The sequence below is a fragment of the Dendropsophus ebraccatus genome, chromosome 1 (genome assembly GCF_027789765.1).
Source record: "Dendropsophus ebraccatus isolate aDenEbr1 chromosome 1, aDenEbr1.pat, whole genome shotgun sequence".
NCBI lineage: Eukaryota > Metazoa > Chordata > Amphibia > Anura > Hylidae > Dendropsophus > Dendropsophus ebraccatus.
In genome coordinates this window covers 5,192,711-5,210,075 of record NC_091454.1, presented here as the reverse complement: position 1 = coordinate 5,210,075, position 17,365 = coordinate 5,192,711, and the positions used below count along the sequence as shown (strand labels likewise).

General features: G+C 45.1%; 1 protein-coding gene across 1 annotated transcript in view; it reads left to right on the top strand.

Moving 5' to 3' along the window:
* The first annotated feature begins 8,209 nt into the window (after positions 1–8,209).
* The window catches only part of MICAL3 (microtubule associated monooxygenase, calponin and LIM domain containing 3), an 80,499-nt gene continuing 71,343 nt past the window's right edge, over positions 8,210–17,365 (top strand). The window contains exon 1 of the mRNA XM_069964275.1: positions 8,210–8,294. The gene's annotated coding sequence lies outside the window, so the exon portion shown is untranslated. The remainder of the gene's footprint in view (positions 8,295–17,365) is intronic.

Genomic DNA, 17,365 nt, shown 5'->3' with positions numbered 1-17,365 from the left:
AGGAGAGGACACAGCAGCACAGAGGATGTCAGGAGAGGAGGGGGCTGATCTTATAGGAGAGGACACAGCAGCACAGAGGATGTCAGGAGAGGAGGGGGCTGATCTTATAGGAGAGGACACAGCAGCACAGAGGATGTTAGGAGAGGAGGGGGCTGATACTATAGGAGAGATCACAGCAGCACAGAGGATATCAGGAGAGGAGGGTGCTGATCTTATAGGGGAGGTCACAGCAGCACAGAGGATGTCAGGAGAGGAGGGGGCTGATCTTATAGGAGAGGACACAGCAGCACAGAGGATATCAGGAGAGGAGGGGGCTGGTCTTATAGGGGAGGTCACAGCAGCACAGAGGATGTCAGGAGAGGAGGGGGCTGATCTTATAGGAGAGGTCACAAGGTCCCAGCAGCACAGAGGATGTCAGGAGAGGAGGGTGCTGATCCTATAGGGGAGGTCACAGCAGCACAGAGGATGTCAGGAGAGGAGGGGGCTGGTCTTATAGGGAAGGTCACAGCAGCACAGAGGATGTCAGGAGAGGAGGGGGCTGATATTACAGGGGGGGGGGGGAAGGTCACCACAGCACAGAGGATGTCAGGAGAAGGTGTATAAGGTACAGGCGGGTATGGTTGTGTTAACGTCTAGGTAAGCGCGGCTCAGGGCGTCCGGTAATTGCCGCTTCATTACCATTATTGGCCGATGTCTTCAGCCAGGAACAGGACAATCCAATTACTGAGTTCATCCCAGGTGACGCCCCCTGCAGCAGCCGCCGCACATTACCGACATGATGGTGGACGGGCTGCGGACCTGTAACCTGTGCATATATAAGACACATGACAGGCTTAGATACAGCAACTCATCTGAATGTATCACACATGAGAAAATTAGATATTGAGATTTAATAGACAGCATCACACATTATAGGCTTAGATACAGCTTCTCAGCAGAGAGCATCACACATGATAGGCTTAGATTCATCGGCTTAGTGTACAGTATCACACATTAAAGAATTAGATACACCAGATCAGTAGATAGTATATTATTATTATATTATGTTACAGGCTTAGATACTCTGTATCTAGTATATAGTATCACACATTTCAGGCTTAGATACAAAGGCTTAGTTTACAGTATTACATATAGGATTAGACACAGCTTCTCAGCAGACAGTATTACACATGATAGGCTTAGATACAGCGGCTTAGTGTACAGTATCACACATAGGATTAGATACAGTTGCGCAGCAGAGAGTTTTACACATGATAGGCTTAGATACAGCGGCTTAGTGTACAGTATCACACATAGGATTAGATACAGTTGCGCAGCAGAGAGTTTTACACATTATAGGCTTAGATACAGCGGCTTAGTGTACAGTATCACACATTTTAGGATTAGATCTAGAGATATATAGATGACGTATCAGATAGAGAAGGCTTAGATACACAAGCCGAGGCAGGAGATGTGTGTGGAATATTCCGGATGGTGAGACATTTGTCATCGGTCAGTGCAGGACATGAAGCTGTCAGCGACTAATGTTACTGCATCTTGTAATGAAAAGTCTCATCAGTGACAGCAATAAAGCCGGCAGAGGAGAGATGGTCAGACTGCTGGACCGCAACGTCCTCCATAATAAAGGCCGCAGACAAGGGACGTGTTCACATCAGCCAACGAACAACCACAAACCCAAACCCTCAGCAAAGGGGGAAATGCTGCACTGATACACTGTAACACATCCTCAGCACAGGAGATGCTGCACTGATACACTGTAACACCCCCTCAGCACAGGAGGAGGAGATGCTGCACTGATACACTGTAACACATCCTCAGCACAGGAGATGCTGCACTGATACACTGTAACACCCCCTCAGCACAGGAGGAGATGCTGCACTGATACACTGTAACACCCCCTCAGCACAGGAGGAGATGCTGCACTGATACACTGTAACACCCCCTCAGCACAGGAGGAGATGCTGCACTGATACACTGTAACACCCCCTCAGCACAGGAGGAGGAGATGCTGCACTGATACACTGTAACATCCCCTCAGCACAGGAGGAGGAGATGCTGCACTGATACACTGTAACATCCCCTCAGCACAGGAGGAGGAGATGCTGCACTGATACACTGTAACATCCCCTCAGCACAGGAGGAGGAGATGCTGCACTGATACACTGTAATATCCCCTCAGCACAGGAGGAGGAGATGCTGCACTGATACACTGTAACACCCCCTCAGCACAGGAGGAGGAGATGCTGCACTGATACACTGTAACACCCCCTCAGCACAGGAGGAGGAGATGCTGCACTGATAAACTGTAACATCCCCTCAGCACAGGGGGAGGAGATGCTGCACTGATACACTGTAACACCCCCTCAGCACAGGAGGAGGAGATGCTGCACTGATAAACTGTAACATCCCCTCAGCACAGGGGGAGGAGATGCTGCACTGATACACTGTAACATCCCCTCAGCACAGGAGGAGGAGATGCTGCACTGATACACTGTAACACCCCCTCAGCACAGGAGGAGATGCAGCACTGATACACTGTAACACCCCCTCAGCACAGGAGGAGGAGATGCTGCACTGATACACTGTAACATCCCCTCAGCACAGGAGGAGATGCTGCACTGATACACTGTAACACCCCCTCAGCACAGGGGGAGATGCTGCACTGATACACTGTAACACCCCCTCAGCACAGGGGGAGGAGATGCTGCACTGATACACTGTAACATCCCCTCAGCACAGGGGGAGGAGATGCTGCACTGATACACTGTAACATCCCCTCAGCACAGGAGGAGATGCTGCACTGATACACTGTAACATCCCCTCAGCACAGGAGGAGGAGATGCTGCACTGATACACTGTAACACCCCCTCAGCACAGGGGGAGGAGATGCTGCACTGATACACTGTAACATCCCCTCAGCACAGGAGGAGGAGATGCTGCACTGATATACTGTAACACCCCCTCAGCACAGGAGGAGATGCTGCACTGATACACTGTAACACCCCCTCAGCACAGGAGGAGGAGATGCTGCACTGATACACTGTAACACCCCCTCAGCACAGGAGGAGGAGATGCTGCACTGATACACTGTAACACCCCCTCAGCACAGGAGGAGATGCTGCACTGATACACTGTAACATCCCCTCAGCACAGGAGGAGGAGATGCTGCACTGATACACTGTAACACCCCCTCAGCACAGGAGGAGGAGATGCTGCACTGATACACTGTAACACCCCCTCAGCACAGGAGGAGGAGATGCTGCACTGATACACTGTAACATCCCCTCAGCACAGGAGGAGGAGATGCTGCACTGATACACTGTAACACCCCCTCAGCACAGGAGGAGATGCTGCACTGATACACTGTAACATCCCCTCAGCACAGGAGGAGGAGATGCTGCACTGATACACTGTAACACCCCCTCAGCACAGGAGGAGGAGATGCTGCACTGATACACTGTAACACATCCCCTCAGCACAGGAGGAGGAGATGCTGCACTGATACACTGTAACACCCCCTCAGCACAGGAGGAGGAGATGCTGCACTGATACACGGTATCACCCCCTCAGCACAGGAGGAGGAGATGCTGCACTGATACACTGTAACATCCCCTCAGCACAGGAGGAGGAGATGCTGCACTGATACACTGTAACACCCCCTCAGCACAGGAGGAGATGCTGCACTGATACACTGTAACATCCCCTCAGCACAGGAGGAGATGCTGCACTGATACACTGTAACACCCCCTCAGCACAGGAGGAGATGCAGCACTGATACACTGTAACACCCCCTCAGCACAGGAGGAGGAGATGCTGCACTGATACACTGTAACATCCCCTCAGCACAGGAGGAGGAGATGCTGCACTGATACACTGTAACACCCCTCAGCACAGGAGGAGAAGATGCTGCACTGATACACTGTAACATCCCCTCAGCACAGGAGGAGGAGATGCTGCACTGATACACTGTAACACCCCCTCAGCACAGGAGGAGGAGATGCTGCACTGATACACTGTAACATCCCCTCAGCACAGGAGGAGGAGATGCTGCACTGATACACTGTAACACCCCCTCAGCACAGGAGAAGATCCTGCACTGATACACTGTAACATCCCCTCAGCACAGGAGGAGATGCTGCACTGATACACTGTAACATCCCCTCAGCACAGGAGGAGATGCTGCACTGATACACTGTAACACCCCCTCAGCACAGGAGGAGGAGATGCTGCACTGATACACTGTAACATCCCCTCAGCACAGGAGGAGGAGATGCTGCACTGATACACTGTAACATCCCCTCAGCACAGGAGGAGGAGATGCTGCACTGATACACTGTAACACCCCCTCAGCACAGGAGGAGGAGATGCTGCACTGATACACTGTAACACCCCCTCAGCACAGGAGGAGGAGATGCTGCACTGATACACTGTAACACCCCCTCAGCACAGGGGGAGATGCTGCACTGATACACTGTAACACCCCCTCAGCATAGGAGGAGGAGATGCTGCACTGATACGCTGTAACATCCCCTCAGCACAGGGGGAGATACTGCACTGATACACTGTAACACCCCCTCAGCACAGGAGGAGGAGATGCTGCACTGATACACTGTAACATCCCCTCAGCACAGGAGGAGGAGATGCTGCACTGATACACTGTAACATCCCCTCAGCACAGGAGGAGGAGATGCTGCACTGATACACTGTAACATCCCCTCAGCACAGGAGGAGGAGATGCTGCACTGATACACTGTAACACCCCCTCAGCACAGGAGGAGGAGATGCTGCACTGATACACTGTAACACCCCCTCAGCACAGGAGGAGGAGATGCTGCACTGATACACTGTAACACCCCCTCAGCACAGGAGGAGGAGATGCTGCACTGATACACTGTAACACCCCCTCAGCACAGGAGGAGGAGATGCTGCACTGATACACTGTAACACCCCCTCAGCACAGGAGGAGGAGATGCTGCACTGATACACTGTAACACCCCCTCAGCACAGGAGGAGGAGATGCTGCACTGATACACTGTAACACCCCCTCAGCACAGGAGGAGGAGATGCTGCACTGATACACTGTAACACCCCCTCAGCACAGGAGGAGGAGATGCTGCACTGATACACTGTAACACCCCCTCAGCACAGGAGAAGGAGATGCTGCACTGATACACTGTAACATCCCCTCAGCACAGGAGGAGGAGATGCTGCACTGATACACTGTAACACCCCCTCAGCACAGGAGAAGATGCTGCACTGATACACTGTAACACCCCCTCAGCACAGGAGGAGGAGATGCTGCACTGATACACTGTAACACCCCCTCAGCACAGGAGGAGGAGATGCTGCACTGATACACTGTAACATCCCCTCAGCACAGGAGGAGATGCTGCACTGATACACTGTAACATCCCCTCAGCACAGGGGGAGGAGATGCTGCACTGATACACTGTAACATCCCCTCAGCACAGGAGGAGGAGAGGCTGCACTGATACACTGTAACACCCCCTCAGCACAGGAGGAGATGCAGCACTGATACACTGTAACACCCCCTCAGCACAGGAGGAGGAGATGCTGCACTGATACACTGTAACACCCCCTCAGCACAGGAGGAGATGCTGCACTGATACACTGTAACACCCCCTCAGCACAGGAGGAGATGCTGCACTGATACACTGTAACATCCCCTCAGCACAGGGGGAGGAGATGCTGCACTGATACACTGTAACATCCCCTCAGCACAGGGGGAGATGCTGCACTGATACACTGTAACATCCCCTCAGCACAGGAGGAGATGCTGCACTGATACACTGTAACATCCCCTCAGCACAGGGGGAGGAGATGCTGCACTGATACACTGTAACACCCCCTCAGCACAGGGGGAGGAGATGCTGCACTGATACACTGTAACAGCCCCTCAGCACAGGAGGAGGAGATGCTGCACTGATACACTGTAACAGCCCCTCAGCACAGGAGGAGGACATGCTGCACTGATACACTGTAACATCCCCCCAGCACAGGAGGAGGAGATGCTGCACTGATACACTGTAACATCACCTCAGCACAGGAGGAGGACATGCTGCACTGATACACTGTAACACCCCCTCAGCACAGGAGGAGGACATGCTGCACTGATACACTGTAACACCCCCTCAGCACAGGAGGAGGAGATGCTGCACTGATACACTGTAACATCCCCTCAGCACAGGAGGAGGAGATGCTGCACTGATACACTGTAACATCCCCTCAGCACAGGAGGAGGAGATGCTGCACTGATACACTGTAACATCCCCTCAGCACAGGAGGAGATGCTGCACTGATACACTGTAACACATCCTCAGCACAGGAGGAGGAGATGCTGCACTGATACACTGTAACACCCCCTCAGCACAGGAGAAGGAGATGCTGCACTGATACACTGTAACACATCCTCAGCACAGGAGGAGGAGATGCTGCACTGATACACTGTAACATCCCCTCAGCACAGGAGGAGGAGATGCTGCACTGATACACTGTAACACCCCCTCAGCACAGGAGGAGATGCTGCACTGATACACTGTAACATCCCCTCAGCACAGGAGGAGGAGATGCTGCACTGATACACTGTAACATCCCCTCAGCACAGGAAGAGGAGATGCTGCACTGATACACTGTAACACCCCCTCAGCACAGGAGGAGATGCTGCACTGATACACTGTAACATCCCCTCAGCACAGGAGGAGGAGATGCTGCACTGATACACTGTAACACCCCCTCAGCACAGGAGGAGGAGATGCTGCACTGATACACTGTAACACCCCCTCAGCACAGGAGGAGGAGATGCTGCACTGATACACTGTAACACCCCCTCAGCACAGGAGGAGGAGATGCTGCACTGATACACTGTAACACCCCCTCAGCACAGGAGGAGATGCTGCACTGATACACTGTAACACCCCCTCAGCACAGGAGGAGGAGATGCTGCACTGATACACTGTAACATCCCCTCAGCACAGGAGGAGGAGATGCTGCACTGATACACTGTAACATCCCCTCAGCACAGGAGGAGATGCTGCACTGATACACTGTAACATCCCCTCAGCACAGGAGGAGGAGATGCTGCACTGATACACTGTAACATCCCCTCAGCACAGGAGGAGGAGATGCTGCACTGATACACTGTAACACCCCCTCAGCACAGGAGGAGGAGATGCTGCACTGATACACTGTAACATCCCCTCAGCACAGGAGGAGGAGATGCTGCACTGATACACTGTAACACCCCCTCAGCACAGGAGGAGGAGATGCTGCACTGATACACTGTAACATCCCCTCAGCACAGGAGGAGGAGATGCTGCACTGATACACTGTAACACCCCCTCAGCACAGGAGGAGGAGATGCTGCACTGATACACTGTAACACCCCCTCAGCACAGGAGGAGGAGATGCTGCACTGATACACTGTAACACCCCCTCAGCACAGGAGGAGGAGATGCTGCACTGATACACTGTAACACCCCCTCAGCACAGGGGGAGGAGATGCTGCACTGATACACTGTAACAGATCCTCAGCTGTGAGAAGTAATGGACCTGGAGCTGAGGTCACATGGACAATGGGATAATAAGTGATTGTTGGTGAGAGAGGAGGCGGCTGCGGTATTATAGTCTATATAAAGCCTGTGCTCTACAGTGCGGTGATATATATGGGGGGGGGGGGGGGGGCTGATACCTCAGTGATTATACAGTATACTTATATATATACATAGAAATAACATCCTGTATATAGATGACACACCCCGGACCTTATAAACAGGCTGACCTGCCATTCAGGAGTCTGGGAAAGCTGAGTGACATTATATAGCATCCTCTCTGCTTCCTATTGGTATTGTTACCCAGCTTTCCCAGACTCCTGATGGTTATGTATGAATCAGTAACTATAATAATCATCCGCCCTGGTGGCAGATGTGCCGTGCAGAGTCTGGGAAAGCTGGGTTCCTTATGGATGATCCCTATAGGATTACCCAGTGACCCCCAGGCAGGGAGATACCACCAGGCCGGGATCCAGGAGACGATGCGAGGAAGATGAGGGTATCCCGGGGGTGAGAACCAGAAGGGGGGGCCTCCGTCACCATGGTAACCAGGATGTAAGATGACTGCGGAGGACCAGAGGGGGGGACATATCAGCGCCTCATAGAAGAGGGGGGTCCCTGGGGATAATCGTGTTTTCCTGGCAGCCACAACATGAGCGTGTGTCATACCGCGAGGTGACAGCCACCGGAGTGCCGCCATGATGGGATGACGGGGAAGAACCTGAGGTAAGAAGCCTGATGTCACAGAGTGGGGAGGAAAGATTTAAAGGGCAACTCCAGACACGGCTGATATCAGTACAACAGGGCGGCCAGTCATCCCTGACTCACCGGGTAGGCACAGCTTACATGACAGGTTACAGTACATCCCTTTATTCTATTCTGATAGCTGCTCCCATCATGCATCAGGGCCAGGAAGGAGTTCATGTTTTCTTTCACCTGGGCGAAGCGTTCTCATGTCCTCCCTGATGTGTAATGAGGTGTGGTGGACAGAGTGGCGGTATTACTATCATAGAGAGAGAGACGGTATTACTATCATAGAGAGAGACGGTATTACTATCATAGAGAGAGATTGTATTACTACCACACAGAGTGAGACGGTATTACTACCACACAGAGAGAGACGGTATTACTACCACACAGAGAGAGACGGTATTACTACCACACAGAGAGAGACGGTATTACTATTATACAGAGAGATGGTATTACTACCACACAGAGAGAGACGGTATTACTATTATACAGAGAGACGGTATTACTACCACACAGAGAGAGACGGTATTACTACCACACAGAGAGAGACGGTATTACTACCACACAGAGAGATTGTATTACTACCACACAGAGAGAGACGGTATTACTATTATACAGAGGGATGGTATTACTACCACACAGAGAGAGACGGTATTACTACCACACAGAGTGAGACGGTATTACTACCACACAGAGAGAGACGGTATTACTACCACACAGAGAGAGACGGTATTACTATTATACAGAGGGATGGTATTACTACCACACAGAGAGAGACGGTATTACTACTACACAGAGAGAGACGGTATTACTACCACACAGAGAGATGGTATTACTACCACACAGAGAGAGACGGTATTACTACCACACAGAGAGAGACGGTATTACTATTATACAGAGGGATGGTATTACTACCACACAGAGAGAGACGGTATTACTACCACACAGAGTGAGACGGTATTACTACCACACAAAAAGAGACGGTATTACTACTACACAGAGAGAGAGAGACGGTATTACTATTATACAGAGAGATGGTATTACTACCACACAGAGAGAGACGGTATTACTACCACACAGAGAGAGACGGTATTACTATTATACAGAGAGATGGTATTACTACCACACAGAGAGAGACGGTATTACTACCACACAGAGAGAGACGGTATTACTATTATACAGAGGGATGGTATTACTACCACACAGAGAGAGACGGTATTACTACTACACAGAGAGAGACGGTATTACTACCACACAGAGAGAGACGGTATTACTACCACACAGAGAGAGACGGTATTACTACCACACAGAGAGAGACGGTATTACTACCACACAGAGTGAGACGGTATTACTACCACACAGAGTGAGACGGTATTACTATCATAGAGAGAGAGACGGTATTACTATCATAGAGAAAGACGGTATTACTATCATAGAGAGAGAGACGGTATTACTATCATAGAGAAAGACGGTATTACTACCACACAGAGAGACGGTATTACTATCATAGAGAGAGAGACGGTAACACTATCACACAGAGAGAGACGGTATTACTACCACACAGAGAGATTGTATTATTACCACACAGAGAGAGACGGTATTACTATTATACAGAGAGAGACGGTAACACTATAACACACAGAGAGAGACGGTATTACTATCATAGAGAGACGGTATTACTACCACACAGAGTGAGACGGTATTACTATCATAGAGAGAGAGACGGTATTACTACCACACAGAGAGATTGTATTACTACCACACAGAGTGAGACGGTATTACTACCACACAGAGAGATTGTATTACTACCACACAGAGAGATGGTATTACTATTATACAGAGAGAGACGGTATTACTATTATACAGAGAGAGACAGTAACACTATCAAACAGAGAGAGACGGTATTACTATTATACAGAGAGAGACGGTATTACTATTATACAGAGAGAGACAGTAACACTATCACACAGAGAGAGACGGTATTACTATCATAGAGAGAGACGGTATTACTATTATACAGAGAGATGGTATTACTACCACACAGAGTGAGACGGTATTACTACCACACAGAGAGAGACGGTATTACTATCATAGAGAGACGGTATTACTACCACACAGAGAGAGACGGTATTACTACCACACAGAGAGATTGTATTACTACCACACAGAGTGAGATGGTATTACTGTAGTAGTAATAATAATAGTAGTAGTATGTAGCAGTAGTAATAGTAGTAATAATTGTAGTAGTATGTAGCAGTAGTAATAGTAGTAATAATAGTAGTAGTATGTAGCAGTAGTAATAGTAATAATAGTAGTAGTATATAGCAGTAGTAATAATAGTAGTAGTATGTAGCAGTAGTAATAATAGTAGTAGTATGTAGCAGTAGTAATAGTTGTAATAGTAGTAGTATGTAGCAGTAGTAATAGTAGTATGTAGCAGTAGTAATAATAGTAATAGTATGTAGCAGTAGTAATAGTAGTAGTATGTAGCAGTAGTAATAGTAGTAGTATGTAGCAGTAGTAATAGTAGTAGTATGTAGTAGTAGTAATAGTTGTAATAATAGTAGTAGTATGTAGCAGTAGTAATAGTAGTATGTAGCAGTAGTAATAGTAGTAATAGTAGTAGTAATAGTAGTATGTAGCAGTAGTAATAGTAATAGTATGTAGCAGTAGTAGTAATAGTAGTAGTAATAGTAGTATGTAGCAGTAGTAATAGTAGTATGTAGCAGTAGTAATAATAGTAATAGTATGTAGCAGTAGTAATAATAGTAATAGTATGTAGCAGTAGTAATAATAGTAGTAGTATGTAGCAGTAGTAATAGTAGTAGTATGTAGCAGTAGTAATAGTAGTAATAATAGTAGTAGTATGTAGCAGTAGTAATAGTAATAATAGTAGTAGTATGTAGCAGTAGTAATAATAGTAATAGTATGTAGCAGTAGTAGTAATAGTAGTAGTATGTAGCAGTAGTAATAATAGTAATAGTATGTAGCAGTAGTAGTAATAGTAGTAGTATGTAGCAGTAGTAATAGTAATAGTATGTAGCAGTAGTAATAATAGTAGTAGTATGTAGCAGTAGTAATAATAGTAATAGTATGTAGCAGTAGTAATAGTAGTAGTATGTAGCAGTAGTAATAGTAGTAATAATAGTAGTAGTATGTAGCAGTAGTAATAGTAGTATGTAGCAGTAGTAATAGTAATAATAGTAGTAGTATGTAGCAGTAGTAATAATAGTAATAGTATGTAGCAGTAGTAGTAATAGTAGTAGTATGTAGCAGTAGTAATAATAGTAATAGTATGTAGCAGTAGTAATAATAGTAGTAGTATGTAGCAGTAGTAATAATAGTAGTAGTATGTAGCAGTAGTAATAGTAGTAGTATGTAGCAGTAGTAATAGTAGTAATAATAGTAGTAGTATGTAGCAGTAGTAATAGTAGTAATAATAGTAGTAGTATGTAGCAGTAGTAATAGTAGTAATAATAGTAGTAGTATACGAACTGGAGAGAATGGAACGGCTGCACATCCCATCTATGGCTGATACTAATGCCGCTAGGCCTATATTAAAAATCAACACCAGAGTGTCTGTATATGAATTGATCAAGCCATATTGCCCCGTGTACCACCGCGCAGGTCCTCTGGTCCACACGGGTCCCTACGCTAACTCCACACCGTGTCGGTCAGCGACCGCCAACCCCACAAAGCGTGCACGTACAGGGAAGGGAGGCCATGGAACGGCCCTGCAACCCCAATGTCACAGGACCAGACCCAAAAAGCCCCACCAAAACCCAGCCAGCACCACCGGCGGGGAAGGCTGCCCCCAAACGACACAAGTATGGATATGGTATTACACTTACCATTACTGCTCTCACAGAATGGGGAAGACATAAGGTCCAGACATGTGAGCACATGGCTTGATCAATTCATATACAGACACTCTGGTGTTGATTTTTAATATAGGCCTAGCGGCATTAGTATCAGCCATAGATGGGATGTGCAGCCGTTCCATTCTCTCCAGTTTCCGAATAGTAGTAGTATGTAGCAGTAGTAATAATAGTAGTAGTATGTAGCAGTAGTAATAATAGTAGTAGTATGTAGCAGTAGTAATAATAGTAGTAGTATGTAGCAGTAGTAATAGTAATAATAGTATGTAGCAGTAGTAGTAATAATAGTAGTAGTATGTAGCAGTAGTAGTAATAGTAGTAGTATGTAGCAGTAGTAATAATAGTAGTAGTATGTAGCAGTAGTATGTAGCAGTAGTAATAATAGTAGTAGTATGTAGCAGTAGTAATAATAGTATGTAGCAGTAGTAATAATAGTAATAGTAGTATGTAGCAGTAGTAATAATAGTAGTAGTATGTAGCAGTAGTAATAGTAGTATGTAGCAGTAGTAGTAATAATAGTAGTAGTATGTAGCAGTAGTAATAATAGTATGTAGCAGTAGTAATAATAGTAATAGTATGTAGCAGTAGTAGTAATAGTAGCAGTATGTAGCAGTAGTAATAGTAGTATGTAGTAGTAATAATAGTACAATGCACTGACTCATTGTGGTGTTTCTTCTTCCCTTGGTCAGTCGGGGGGGCATTGGTGCAGACACTTCTGTATATCAGGAGATAACAGGAGAGTATAGCGATATTGATGGCGGGCGTTGATGGACAGGCAGGGTGATGTCACCGGGCAGCAGACAGGGCTCCCAGCTTGTCCGGCCTATAATACAGTATATGGCTCTGGTGCAGATGACACCGCCACACTGTGCTCTGCCAGCCTCCACACTACACAGCTGCTGAGTCCTGGAGGGAGGGTGGGAGCGCCCCCATCTGTCCCTGTGCACAGACTCGAAACAAAAGTTTTCTATGGGGCCCAGCCATTACTAGTTATGCCTGCTGCTGACTGTCTCCTTCTGCCACAGGGGAAACAGTCAGCATGGAGGCGTGCACTCAGTATGATTCCATTCTCAGGATGAGTGGATTGTATGCAGCGCTCCTGCTCTCCTCACAAGGGGGCGCTGTGATCCGGGGGGTCAGCTCTGGGTATAGCAGTAATATGCTGGCAGATCTGCTGATCTCACACACTACACTGCAGCCTCATACTGTACAGTCCTACACAGCTTCCTAGTAATATGCTAATTTATGCAAATTAATAGACAAGAATTATTTGGAAATTTAAAGGGACAGCGACGCTGTGTACAACAACTTTCCTCATTGTATCTCCTGCTTGCTGGCTGGTCCTCATCCCCCTGTATGGCGGTATATTGTGCCCTGTAGTACCATAGCTATATATATATATATATATATATATATATATATATATATATATATATCTCATCCATCTGTATCATAGCAGTATATGGCGCTCTCTCTATGTCACATGGTTAGTCATGTGACACTAGTAGTTGTATACAGTATATATGGGGGTGTATGAGTTGTCCCTGTTTCTCTCCCCTCGGGTAGGATTTCATGCGGTATTATACACTCGTTGTGTTATTATTACATAGAGGGATCCGTGTGGGATATTAGGGCCGCTGCTTTTTATAGGATTTGCCTTTTTGTCCCTATTGTTTCAGATAGAAGTCCTCCTGCTAGAACACTCAAAACATTTAAAGGGGTACTCCAGAGTTGTTTTTAAATCAACAGGTGTCAGAAAGTTATACAGATTTACTTCTTTATAAAAAAAAAAAAAATCTCCAGTCTTCCAGTCCTTATCAGCTGCTGTATGTCCTGCAGGTAGTGGTGTATTCTCTCCAGTCTGACACAGTGCTCTCTGCTGCCACCTCTGTCCATGTCAGGAACTGTCCAGAGCAGCAGCAAATCCCCATAGAAAACCTCTCCTGCTCTGGACAGTTCCTGACATGGACAGAGGTGGCAGCAGAGAGCACTGTGTCAGACCTCAGAGAATACAGCACAGACCTCAGATGGACGACCCCTTTAAGTACAGGATCAGTGTTTGGGTGCATGGTCTTGTCCTGTATGACACGGTCACCGCCCCTGATGTCAGTGCTGTCAGTGTGACATCACCAGCCGGCCGCTTCTGATCAGTCACAAGGAATAAGACACGAGGAGTTATTGTTTCTTGTTGTTGCAGACAAAGAGTCGTCTGTGCCCCCCTCCCCCCACCCGCCGCTGCCACCTTATACTGCATAATATTATATACCACCCACAGGATGGCCAAGGCCCCAGGTCCCCATAGAGTGACATCACACCACTCCAGGATGATGTCATATCTCCGCCTTGTGTGAGCAGCCCCCCGGGGACGTGTTATGGGGGGCGCTGGCCGTCGTTCCTCTGATCTGGCGGATTTGCAGGAGGTGGCGGCGTCAGATGGTCTCTTCTCTCTGGTTAATCCCATTAGGTCTAAGAGGCCGTGATTGTCCTTGGCCGAGAGACGTACAAGATCACCTGAGCCGTTCCTAGAGGAATGTCACTGCCCGGCCACACCACAGGGGGCGCTGCCAGGTACCACCTGCTATAACATAAGCAGCTACTGTATATAGGGATGTGGGGAATACTGGTATATATTATACATCTCCTGTATATAATTATATGTGTACAACTGGTATAACCTGGGTATATACTGTATATAATTATATGTGTACAGCTGGTATAACCTGGGTATATACTGTATATAATTATATGTGTACAGCTGGTATAACCTGGGTATATACTGTATATAATTATATGTGTACAGCTGGTATAACCTGGGTATATACTGTATATAATATGTGTACAGCTGGTATAACCTGGGTATATACTGTATATAATTATATGTGTACAGCTGGTATAACCTGGGTATATACTGTATATAATTATATGTGTACAGCTGGTATAACCTGGGTATATACTGTATATAATTATATGTGTACAGCTGGTATAACCTGGGTATATACTGTATATAATATGTGTACAGCTGGTATAACCTGGGTATATACTGTATATAATTATATGTGTACAGCTGGTATAACCTAGGTATATACTGTATATAATTATATGTGTACAGCTGGTATAACCTGGGTATATACTGTATATAATTATATGTGTACAGCTGGTATAACCTGGGTATATACTGTATATAATTATATATGTACAGCTGGTATAACCTGGGTATATACTGTATATAATTATATATGTACAGCTGGTATAACCTGGGGATCTCCTGTATATAATTATATATGTACAGCTGGTATAACCTGGGTATATACTGTATATAATTATATATGTGCAGCTGGTATAACCTGGGTATATACTGTATATAATGATATATGTACAGCTGGTATAACCTGGGGATCTCCTGTATATAATTATATGTGTACAGCTGGTATAACCTGGGTATATACTGTATATAATATGTGTACAGCTGGTATAACCTAGGTATATACTGTATATAATTATATATGTACAGCTGGTATAACCTGGGTATATACTGTATATAATTATATATGTACAGCTGGTATAACCTAGGTATATACTGTATATAATATATATGTACAGCTGGTATAACCTGGGTATATACTGTATATAATTATATGTGTACAGCTGGTATAACCTGGGTATATACTGTATATAATATGTGTACAGCTGGTATAACCTGGGTATATACTGTATATAATATGTGTACAGCTGGTATAACCTGGGTATATACTGTATATAATTATATGTGTACAGCTGGTATAACCTAGGTATATACTGTATAATTATATGTGTACAGCTGGTATAACCTGGGTATATACTGTATATAATTATATGTGTACAGCTGGTATAACCTGGGTATATACTGTATATAATTATATATGTACAGCTGGTATAACCTGGGTATATACTGTATATAATTATATGTGTACAGCTGGTATAACCTGGGTATATACTGTATATAATATGTGTACAGCTGGTATAACCTGGGTATATACTGTATATAATTATATGTGTACAGCTGGTATAACCTAGGTATATACTGTATATAATTATATATGTACAACTGGTATAACCTGGGTATATACTGTATATAATTATATGTGTACAGCTGGTATAACCTGGGTATATACTGTATATAATATATATGTACAGCTGGTATAACCTGGGTATATACTGTATATAATTATATATGTACAGCTGGTATAACCTGGGTATATACTGTATATAATATATATGTACAGCTGGTATAACCTGGGTATATACTGTATATAATTATATGTGTACAGCTGGTATAACCTGGGTATATACTGTATATAATATATATGTACAGCTGGTATAACCTGGGTATATACTGTATATAATTATATATGTACAGCTGGTATAACCTGGGGATATACTGTATATAATTATATGTGTACAGCTGGTATAACCTGGGTATATACTGTATATAATTATATGTGTACAGCTGGTATAACCTGGGTATATACTGTATATAATTATATATGTACAGCTGGTATAACCTGGGTATATACTGTATATAATTATATATGTACAGCTGGTATAACCTGGGTATCTCCTGTATATAATTATATATGTACAGCTGGTATAACCTGGGTATATACTGTATATAATTATATATGTACAGCTGGTATAACCTGGGTATATACTGTATATAATTATATATGTACATAATGAGATATGTAACAGTGTCACCCCTCACTATGTAACAGTGTCACCCCTCACTATGTAACAGTGTCACCCCTCACTATGTAACAGTGTCACCCCTCACTATGTAACAGTGTCACCCCTCACTATGTAACAGTGTCACTCCTCTCTTCCTATGTAACGGACATTTACTCTATTTATGTTGTTTCTTCTTGATTTTATGTTACATTCTGTATGTGTAATGTGTAATTGTATGCTAACCCGTATTGTTATTATTATATGACTCCAGTCACACAGTCGTGACATAGTAAAGATACCAATAGTAGTAATAAATAACTAAATATATTTAAAAAAAAAAAAAATAATAATAATAATACAGGACTAGATCTGTACAGTAACACCTATATAATGGGTGGTGATGATGATGATGATGATAATAATAATAATAATAATAATAGACTTCCCCTTTAAGTCTTTCAGTTG